An 11,556-nucleotide genomic window follows, 5' to 3' on the forward strand; every position below is an offset into this window, starting at 1 on the left:
TTAATGTGAAGACAGGATGAAACTCCGAGACTGGAACAGACTGGACTAGCCCTTGCAGCACCTGAAAGTGAACAAAAAGTTACGTGATTTGGTCAAGATTGGCTAAGGGACAAGAAAAGCGGTGTTGACCTAACAGGCCTGGAAGCACGGATGGGGAAACATGAAACCGTTCCACACTCCCGAGCTGCTGAGCGTCAGGTGTCCAGGTGCTTACCTGAGCATTATTGCTATTAATCACCCCCTGCGTGTGACCGTCAGGCCTGACGGGGGAATAAGAAACATGTGCCCTAGCGCTAATCCACTCGAGGCTGGTGGCCCTCCCAGTCAGAACAGATGTGTGCGTGAATCCAGTTAAGATTCACCAAACGTCAACCCCACAGCAGGTGCAGCCCAAGGAATCCCCACGGTGGCCTGATGTGCTCGGAGTTACTGCTCCCTTTCACGGACTGGAAACCCGAGGCCAGGGCGTCGCTCAAGGCCACGCAGTTAGAAAGCGGCGGAGGCTGATCTGCAGCAACATGGATGGACCTAGAGACGATCATGCTAAGTGAAGTAAGCAGGACGGAGAAAGACAAATACCTTATGATATCGTTTATACGTGGAATCTAAAAACATGATACAAACGAACCTATTTACAAAACAGAAACAGACTCACAGACTTAGAAAACAAACTTACGGTTACCAAAGAGGAAGGGTGGCGGGGAGGGATAGACTGGGAGGTTGGTATCAACATATACACATCCTACCACATATAACATAGAGAATCAACAAGTTATATACAGAACTGAATCACTCTGCTGTACACCTGAAACTAACACAACACTGTAAGTCAACTATACTTCAAGTTAAAAAAAAAAATCCAAATAAATAAAACGGCAGAGGCTGGATTCACTTTCTGGGCCACCCACCTCCTGGGGCTGCTGGCTGCCTCCCAAAGGGAAGCAGGGTGTAAGTGGAAACAGGGGTCCAGGACAGACTGTGGGCCCTTGAATGTCAGTGGTCTGAGTTCTGTGCTTCAAGTAACACGTAGCAAAACACTCCTCATTTTTGAATCATATGTGAGTTCCACAAAGGTGGAGACTAATGAGCTTTACATGGAGTTGGGAGTGAAGGGCCGTATAACTTGGGCCCGTGTGGATCCCAGAAACGGAGACCCTGTCCGTGTGGTCCCCTCTGAGTCCCCGCACACCAGTGAGAGTCTCCTGCCTGGTCCCACTGTTGCCTACGCCTTCCAAGACTCCCTTCTCCAGGCAGAAGAATCCGTATCTTGTTTTGGTGAGAAGGTCTCTCCTACCCTTGGCCAATGTGGTTCACGTGAGGGGACCCCATGGCCCGGCGAGTGGGGTGGTGGGTGGTAGGAGACCAGACCAGGCCAACTTGGACTCCACATCCCTACTAGATACTGGAATTTGACAAGGGACAAGCATATAATCCAGGCTGGGCCTATTAGGGCCATCCCTGGGAACTCTGCTGGAGTTTTGGGGAAGACAGGTGCGTTTCTGGGGAGCTGCTAAGTTTGGAGATGTGGAAGGCCGTTTGTCATGACATGGGAGGATCCTGATGGAGAAGAAGGCCACCCATTGAGGGGAACGAAACAAGCTTTGTCACTCGAGCACCTTAGCTCAGTGTTGCCCAAAGTCCAGAAAGCACCCAGAGCTTTTGTGTTGGGGATAAATATTTCCCCAGCCCCATTTTCTAAACCTAAGCCAATCTGAGCTGGGATACTTTCATGTGCAAACCACAGGCAGGCCTTGTATTTTACAAGGCTCAGCCGATACAGCCCCATCGCTGGAGCTCACCCAGCCTCTCCCACGTGGCCCCTGGCTCCTTACTCTCCTTCCTTGTTCTATATCTTGTCTCCTCTTCCTCTCCTTTCTTCTTTGATTGACAACTCAGCTTAGACTGGCTTTCCCAGGATCACCCTGCCCACCCTCCCCTTCCAAGGGCTGACTTCCGAAATCCATCCAGATACCCCACCCCTGCACCTTCCTGGGCCAAGGGGGCGGTGGCACAGACGGGGGGCCCCCTCCCTCTAGACAGCCCCACCACCAGCACCAGAAAACGCTCATTGCCCTGCGTTGTTCTGAGTCTACACAGACGTCTGACAGCTGTCATAACCCCATTCATATTTCTTTCATTTTCAGTATTGAATTCTTCCTGATTTTGTTCTTCTTTCTTTTCTCCCCTCTCCCCGACCCCAAATAGACTGTCTCAGTTCATTTCACAAGAGACGGTCTCAGATTACAGGGTCCTGAGGACACAGAAAGATATTTCTGTTTAACATATTTTGAGTAGCGTCTGGTCCGATGAAGCAATGCATATAAATAGTGTCAGAGCACCCACACTGACTTGGGAGGTGCCGACCCAGAAAGGCTCCCCTTTTTCTGGGGGAGGGTAATCAGAGCCATAAGCAGCGCCTCCCCCGTGAGATTTGAGACAGGACAGTAGGTGGAGCGCCGTGGGCCAGACGGGCAGTAGTTTGGTTCCTGTCTTCAGCACCGTGTGATCTCAGCTACTGTCTCTGAGCCTCAGCGCCTCGTCTGTAACAAGGGGATTAACCCAGCCTCACCAGCGGGTTGCAAGGATTAGGGTCCCTACCACAGAGGCTGGTTGCCTAGTCAATGGAAGCCATAAAAAGATTGAAAACTTTAAAAAGGTACAAGCGCTCGATTAAAGGAAGTTATTGCTACCAGAGAATCCTTTTTGGCATTTATTTCATACTGACAGTACTTTCTGGACCACCACATAACCCAGTTCAGAGACCTCTCTATCTGAGAGAGGTCCCCCCATCACCCCATGCCTGAATCCCCTCTCGGCCCCTCTCATGCCTTCATTTAGGTCTCGGGGTCCCCAGTAACCAGGTGCTGGCAACTTTGCAAGGTGCTAAGTGTACCTCAGAATTCTACACTGTTGGAGCAGGAAGGAGCTTGAGAGATGTTAACCGTCTTCAGATCAGAGCAGTTTCACACAGGCAACCCCCTCGGCGACTGGACCATTTGGACCCCCTGCCTTAAGAGACCGTGTAGTCTCAAACCCAAGCTCCCCGCTCAGCCCTGAGGGCACGCACCTCCCAGAGCCCCTGAAGACACTTTCCCTTTTGAGGGTAAGACTCTGACGTCTGTACCAGATTGTCAACCCCGTGTGTTATACTCTGTGAGTTTGCAAAGGACCTTGCTCACCCTGAGCACAGATGTCATCAGAGGAGACAGGTCTGTTCATATCATTTCCCAGCTGAAAGCCTTCTCCTCAGGCCTTTTTCAGTCTGGTACCAATCTCCTTTTCCACGTTCATGGTCTCCACCTACTCCTCATGGACCTAATTCTCCAAACTCAGCGACTTCCCTCTCTTTCTGCAACACCCCAGCATTTTCTTTTCTTAAATCCTAGCCATTGCCTCTGTTGTTACATCTGAGATGATGTCTTTTCCTTGCCAGGCAGACTCCTACTCATCCTTCAAAACCCAGCATATGTGCCTTCTCCCCTGTGAAGGCTTCTCTGATTCCCCACTATCTTCTTCAGGCTCCCACAGACCCCCGGTTTTTCTCACCACACAAGTGATATTAAAACGGACCTACTTATCCGTCTGTCTTCTCCACGGAACTCCTCAGACTTAGGGGCTATATCTCTGGCCTCTCTTCCTCAGCGCCTGGAACAGTGATAGGCACAGAGCAGGCGCTCCTCGTATCAGCATAACAATAGGTGAGTGTCTCAACTAACTTATCTCTGTATTTAACTTAGATAATAAAAGGGCGTTCTCTTTTATTTTTTCTAAAAAAACATTTTTAAAAAATAATCTTGAAACTTCTACTTCCTGAGAACAGAGGAAGCATGTGGATTATGAGCATAGGAGTTACCGTCTCTGCCTAGTCACGAAGGGTTTCTTTTCTTCTAAGAAATCTCCTCAGATCCTACCAGGACCCCGACGCTCTGCAGGCAGTAGCAGGCGGGGAGGTCAGGGATGCGTGGGGAGGGACCAGGAACGGAGGCCCTGCAGGATGAGTTTTCTTCCCAGGAGTTGATTCACAAATGTGTCCAGCACAGTGGGACAAGCACATGAGCCACCTCGACCCGGGGCTCCGGCTCCCTGCCTTCCGGGAATTTCTCCCACCAAGGGGGGCCCCTGTGGGAGGGACCTCTGTGGTTTGCTGTGTCTAAAGTCGGGTTATCTAAACCCCATCTGAGCATTTATCGGTAGGAGAATTCCACAGGAGGAACAGAAGAAAAGCCTCTTGAAAGGTTCTGTCTGAGGAAAGAATCACTGCAACCCCATCCTCTTTCCTTTTCCCCTGAAGAACCACCCAGACACAGCTGATTAACACTCCCTAACGCCCTCATGCCTTTATCCAGCCGGGACGTGCTGTCTCACTCACTGCTTCGTGAATCCGCTCCCTCGCCTGCCCCTCCAGGCAGCGGCACCCACGCCCTCCCTCCCTGACTCAGCACCCACCCACTCACCTACACAGATGCTCACTCACACGCAGGCACGGCACCTCCCCACTCCCACCCAGGTCTACGCCGGGGGCTGCGGGGATGGAGGTAAACTCCTCATACATAAAGTAACTACTAACTACCTGTAGGATTGTTGCAAAAGTTACCTGGGGGGAGTGTGTAAGCACGCAGGGCCAATGTCTGCGTTCCAGTAAGTGTTGCTGCATGGTGAGCGGTTGGCTGGGGAGTCCTCCGCGGCACAGAGCACCTGAACCCTCACCTGAACGCCGTGAGCAGCTTGGCCTCTGGGCTGCAGGGTGTCTGCCCCTTGATTCCCTAAGCACACACCTGACCCGCAGCAGGCATTCAGAGCGTGTTAAATGGACGACCAGATACACTCCTGGGGGAACTGACCAACCAAAGAGACAAGGGATTATAGGTATCTGTGTACAGCCAGAGCATCATTTGAGGGAGAGGGCGATCAGGTGGATCGAGGTACTTCCTTTTCCAGCGCGGGAACAGGCTGGTGTGGCTGACAGGGAGTCCTGGGGCCTGTATGACCTTTGAAAGGTCCTAGAAAACTGACCTACCAGGCATTAAGGATGTCAGATCAACTCACTGACCAGAGGTTCCCAGGCCCTGAACTGACCCGTATCACGTTTTCTCTGGTGATTCCTGGACTCGAGCACAGAGATGCTCTAAAGGGCACTGAACCACACAGCTAGCCAAAGAAGGGCCAAATTCAGACCCGAGCCAGACTTATACACACCAACACGGCCCCGTCCGTGAATCCAGGCCCCCTGAGCTCAGTGGGGCCCCCAACAGTGCCCAAGGTCCAGAGCTGCCTGGCCATCACTCAGAAGCCCCCTGAGTGGGGAAGGAGAAGCATCTATCGCGCGTGTCTGGATGTGGAATGCTGTACCGGACCTCATAAATATCGGTACCGCTTTTCCAATTTTGATACTTCATTGTTTTATTGTGATTTAAACCAAGTTGTAATTTCGTTAATCCAATACTACGTGCCACGCACTTGACTATCACCATTTTGAAATTACTTCCTTCCACAAAGATTTCTTGAGTTCCTACTGTGTCCAGCATCGTACAGACACTGATAGTTCAGAGATAAGAAATATAAAACCCATGAACCCCAGGAACTCATTGCCTAGTGGCAGAAACAGACCAGCCCACGGCGGGTTACAGCAGTCGATGATGTGGCGCTGTCGCAGCGTGGGGTGCCGGGGGCGAAGCACACCAGGCAATCCAAGACGCAAGGAGAGCCCACGCTGACTTGCCCACGGCAACTCAGGAGCAGGGGAAGAAGCTGGGATGCCATTAGGTGTTGCTTTCAGAGGCCTGGAAACACCCCATCCAGGGTCCCATCCCGCCCATCAGCTTTGCTAAAGGCGAATGGGGACCCTGGTACCACTGCCCAGTGGCCTCACAGCAAGCGTTAGATCAGGCAAAACGCACCTGAATTCAACCTTTCAATTATAAACAGAGTACATCCTAGGAGCCAGACGCTGCACTAGGTAAACACGTTTTAGTGTTCATTGCTCTTGTCCCCCAATCGTTCAGATGCTGGATTTTGATTGATGCGTAGGTTTGGATATAAAATTCTGAAAGGGTATTTGCCAGAACGTTACTATTGGGTAAGCTGGGGGGATGAGAACACAGGGCTGTTGCCAACATTGTTGCCCTTGTAAAAATACGCTTTCCTTACTTTTATAATTTAAAACATTCTAATGAGAAATATTTTTTAAAAAGAACAAAGATTATCTAAATGGTGTATTTGCCTCTTTGGATAAATTCTATACCTTTACCTTATACACTAAGGCCATGTGGAATTTTGGTTCAGGGTATGAGTTTTGCACTAAGACGTGGGTTTGAATCCCAGTTCTGCTGCTTACTAATTGTGGGACTGAATGTCCATAAGCCTCAGTCTATCCATCTGTACAAGGGGTAGCAGCATAGCCAATTCACAGGAGTAAGTGATGTGAGAATGCACAGTATACAGCCTGACACCCTCTGGCATCCAATCTCAGGCTCAGGGTCACATTATTTTTGTTTCTACAGGTGTCAAAAAATGTCATGGGAAAGGCGATTTCAATTATTCTAAGCACCTCCAAAAACATGAATTAAGGGCTGGCAGACGGAGGTGGCAGGGAGAGAGCTTTCGTCTTAACGAGGTATCTAATGATGTACCGGACTCCCTTGGGAGGTGGTGATTCCTCTGTCCCTGGACAGAAGTAGGTGGGCAAATGCTGGGAGACATGATTCAGTCACTGGATAAGGAGATTGGGCAAGGTGGCCGTGAGCATCATCTTATAGCCTTCAGATGCAAGCGCCTATAAAGGGAATCCCCCAGCCCCTGGGCTGCCGGGCAGTCAAGGCCAGCTCCAACTGGCTCAGACCTGCCAGGATGCAGTTAAAGCAAAGGTTTCTCCTTCGAGAGAGTTCCAACCAAAGGACGGTGGAAACTATTTTTTTTCTCAAAATTGTATTATGAACCAAACTTTAAAAAATGAAAATGATATTCTCATCTCTACCAGAACGTAGACAGAATTAGCTAGAAGTAGTGAGCATCCAGTAACTGGGAGGGTACAAGAAAAGGCAAGTGGGCAGCAGCAGGGAACTTAACCATCAGATGGGGTTTGCCCCTCGAGGGTTCTGACAATGTTCACGACCACGGCGGGCTGGTAGTTCCATGCATTCCCTGGGTCTCGGCCAAGACTTCCCTTTGTCTGTGCCACGATGTTACTCGGCCTTCTGCCTCTCATGAATACTCAGTCCCAAACCTCCTGAGAGCCATTAAAATGGCCATGACCTTTGTCCCAGAAACCCTATTCCTTGGGAATAGTCTGCCAGACCACATCGAAAAGGGGCCAAAGTCACGTGCAGAAAGATGCTAGCTGCGGCGGCCAGCGAGAACGGTGAGCACGTCATGGCTCATCCACTTGAAGGGATTCTAAGAAGCAATAAAAAATGCTACTTACTAAAACCACAGAGAAAGTGACCGATTTTGCTAAATAATAACGATGAGGAGTGGTACCTGTCACAAGATCCATTCATTCAACTCTGCATTCAGGCGGTCATTTACTCATTGCAAAGCAAAAGGCGGAGAGGTCAGTGTGGCCCCTGGCCTCGGTCTGGTCTTCTCAGACACCAACCCCAGCTCCAACACACACACACACACACACACACACACAGAGGCATGCATGCATGCACCCACAATGCCGAGTCACACACACACACACACACACACAGAGGCATGCATGCATGCACCCACAATGCCGAGTCCTGGGCGGGAAGACCAAAGGGCCAACCTCTCTATGCCCAGGTGCCTCTCGGTAGACCTGTGTTTGAGACCCACCTCTGTCTCTAACTACAAAGCAGGCGAGTCACTCACATGCTCCTGGACTCTGTTCCCTCATCTGTAAAATGGGGGAATTATACTTTTCCCATCTTGCCATATCCCTCTTCCTTGATTTTTTTTTTGGTTATTTTCTTTTTCTTCACAAAAATATTCTTGTCATTTTAATTTTATTTAATAAAAGTTATTAAAAATTAAAGTTATTTTTGTCAGGCAACCTGCCATGTCTTCAATTCTTGAGTAGGAGGTTTGGCTAAACATCGTCAGGGACAATTCCCACCCTAAAAGAATCCCCACGGGCCTTTCTCATTCTGGTTCTCCCCGGCTGGCCTGCATTAGTATTGATGGCTCCTTCTGTCCATGTGACGAGGGCTTTGATTTCCCAGACGTGGCTTTGATTTCCCAGACATAGCTTTGAATCCTGACTCTTGTATTCTCTCTACCTGCCCTCAGGTAAGTCATTCAAACTCTCTCGTTCCGTTTCCGTGTTCACAAAACCGAGATATGAATGGTCCACACAGAGTTCCCAGTCCTGACCCAAGTGACCACACAGCCTGTGTTGGCCTCTATCAGTAGCAGCACTGAAGAAGCGAAGGGGGCAGGAGGGAACCAGCAGAATTCTAGGGCCGGAAAGGAAGCACTTCGGCAGGGGATGATCTCAAGCTGGGAAAAGACCCTAAATGTTCACCTGACCATCAAAGTTCAGATTAGCCCCTCACCAGCACTGCGAAATGGCCATCCAACCTCAGTTTAAATCCCTCCGGCGCTTGGGGCCCACCCCCCAGTGAGCAGATCCGGGGGGGTGGATCTGCCCCAATCTTCCTACTGGACTAGAATCCAGTGTCCGATGAAACTTGGCCCCCTGGTCCTCCTTCCACCCTCTGGGGACCAAGAGAACAGATCAGTCACCTCTTCTCCACAGCATCCCTCCAGATTCCCGTGGCCACACATTTTCTTTCCTCCACACCAGACCATCTTTCTTACAGTCACGCTGACCTTTCCTTGTGAGCCACGCGTCTGTTCCCAGGACATCCTGCTTTCTCTCCTCTGAAAGTGCCTTCACTTATCTGTAACCCTCTTAGAATGGAATCAGACCCAGAGAGATAACCTGAATCTTCCAGTCCAGAGCCAGCAAACCCCCTGCAGGTCACACAGACAACCGTGCGTGACCAGAGGGCACATGCCTGGCGGAAGTGGGCGGCTCCTCAGAAGGCCTCCCGGGGACACATCTTCCCATTTTTCAAGAGAAGCCAGAGATTAAGATGCGTACGTGACATCTCCTGAACATGTTATGTTGGCAAGTAATTAAAACAAATGTAAAATAACCTAAGAAGCATTACAACTGTCTGTGGGCTGGACCAGCCTGTGGGCCACTTCCTTAACCGTTTTGTTAATATGAAAAAAACTTTTGAGAATCTGATGAAACTTTGAAGAAGCCCCATAAAAAAACAGTTACAAACAAATTTCTGCTCCCATTTGAAAGGCCCCATGGATCCCCCGGAGGCACTCCTGGATCCCCAGGAAAGGAAACCCTCATCTCTTCCAGCCTCTTGCCAGACCTGGGAGGCCCAACAAACACAATTTGGTGACAATTTCCCAAAGTCACGCAGCTGGCCCCTGAGTAGCAGCGTGACAAGGAGATCTAGGATGGGGGGGGCGGGTGTTTCCTCCCCACAACGACTGATGCCATCCCCTCCCCAGATCTGTGAAGCAGAAGCAAAGTTAAGATGCACCGCATGCCAGCGAGGTCCCAGGCACTCAGAGCTCTTCCTGCCTCATTTCATCATCTCCACTTGGCAGGTGAGGAAACTGGAGCTCACTGGGTGCAGTGCCCCCAGCTCAGGGCAGCCAGAGAAAGCGACTGAGTTAGGAGCAGAAGGCCAGACAGGCAGCAAGGCTCCTGCCCTTCACCTGCATCTACGCCAGCTGGCCAGCACACCTCACTTGGCCTGCCTCTGGCAACGCCCAAGCCCTGGAGCTTAGAACTTTCCCGGAACAACTCATGAGCTAAACTAGAAAGGGCCTGAAGATGCAGCCCATCACCAGGGGGCTCTCCCAGCTCAAGTCTGGCCTCCTAGGATTTTGCTGGGTGTACATCCTCAATGAGACACAGACAGACTGGGGCCTGAATGACCTGTGCAGAGACAGGAGTGCCGTACAGGGTTCTGGAAGATGACAAGTAATGAAGTTCTGGGGAGGGAGACGGGGCACGGAGCGTCAGGACGAAGCCAGTTGGGCTGCCTCCTTCAGGACATGCCTGATAAGCGTGTCCCCTGTCTGTCATCTGAGTCTGGACTTGAGTGGGGAGAGGGAAGGGCACGTTTTCCAATAACATGACTATAACCTGGTACAAGAAACTCAGGTCTGCTACAGAGGATGGATTTGCAGAAAAAGAACAAAAACACCTTCCTGGGCCAGAGGAAGTTGGGAGAGGCGAAACACACTGCTCAGATAGGAAAGAGATTTAAATTTAGACCAACATGCAAAGTTCCTGGACAATGAATACAAAACCAGAGGGAAGCTATTCTTCCCCCACTTCACTCCCTTTGTGATTTTTTTTGTTTGTCCTGTTTTTTGTTTTTGTCAATCTTTCTGGCTCTTACTCCAAATTTCTTACTGGAAAGTCGAAAGAAGCTGGGGTATCTCAGCAACTCTAAAAGCAGCAATGGGAAACAAGCCGGGCATCTGACACGCGGCCCTCAGCCCTGTGCTCCTGCCTCCTGGGGCTGCTCAACTATAATCAAACAGGTGCCTTCTCACCGACTTTGCTCCTTGCTACTAGAAAGCTCAGGCAAAGCACAGACCCACCTCGCAGGACCGGGGTCACTGCCTGAGGAGCTCCGTGTGTTCTGGCTGCAGAAGGAAACAGATCCTGCTAAGGAGAGGGCACTGTCCCCAGGGCGCACGCCCCCAGGACTCTCCCCTCCTGGTCATGGGGAGATGGGGGGAAGCCTGAAGCCCAGTGACCTCCTGCAGCCCCCAGCGGAGAAGAGAAGCCGACCTTACCTGGTGGGGCAAGAAGCTCACGGGGATGCCAGCTAGGGTCCCAGTCCAGGCGGATCCACGGGAAGCAGTGTCTGGAGAAGACGCCAGCCCCGGGCAGCCCCCTCCTGAGGGTCACCTGCCAGCGACCCCACCCACCCTTCCCCCAAATCTAGCAAACTGACTCGCTAGATAAGACTTGTAGTAGGTCTGGGGGGCCCCCGCAGGCCAGGGGTCCGGAGAGAGAGCTAGTTTTCAAACCGATAACTAAATAAATACAGTAAAAAGGTAAGGCTTGGCACTCAGAGAATAAAATAGAAAGTGTGTGAGAAACAGAAAAATAGGGAAAGGGGGGGCACCTCTCTGGGGAGAAATGCAGCAGCAGCGGCAGCCAACCCAGCTGCTGCGCAAGAACAAAGCTGCTCGGTCCCCCCAGGGGCGAAGGGGCCGGAGCGGTGGGATCCCCAGCCGGGAGCGCGGAGGGCGGGGCCCGGCGATGGGCGGGGCGAGGAGGGGCGGGGCGAGGGGCGGGGGGAGCGGAGAAGGAGACGCTTGGGCCCCCGGAGCGGGAGGGGCCGGAGGGGCGGGAGGCCTCCCGGAAGAAAGAGGAGGCAGCGAGGCTGCGTGCCTGCGGGGGACGGGGGCAGGGGCCTGGGGAGGGGTCAGGGGAGTAGGAACGGCGTCGGGCTCCAGGCGGTAAAGAGGAAGCCCAGGACAGGCCCGACAACGCTCCGTCCAGTTATAGCCTTCAGCAGATATTTTGGTCCCTCTTACAGC

General features: G+C 51.6%; 1 protein-coding gene across 1 annotated transcript in view; it reads right to left on the minus strand.

Moving 5' to 3' along the window:
• The window catches only part of COL22A1 (collagen type XXII alpha 1 chain), a 265,238-nt gene extending 254,250 nt beyond the window's left edge, over positions 1–10,988 (minus strand). The window contains exon 1 of the mRNA XM_060128072.1: positions 10,804–10,988. The gene's annotated coding sequence lies outside the window, so the exon portion shown is untranslated. The remainder of the gene's footprint in view (positions 1–10,803) is intronic.
• Positions 10,989–11,556: the final 568 nt, after the last annotated feature.

Source organism: Lagenorhynchus albirostris, chromosome 17 (genome assembly GCF_949774975.1).
Source record: "Lagenorhynchus albirostris chromosome 17, mLagAlb1.1, whole genome shotgun sequence".
Taxonomy (NCBI): domain Eukaryota; kingdom Metazoa; phylum Chordata; class Mammalia; order Artiodactyla; family Delphinidae; genus Lagenorhynchus; species Lagenorhynchus albirostris.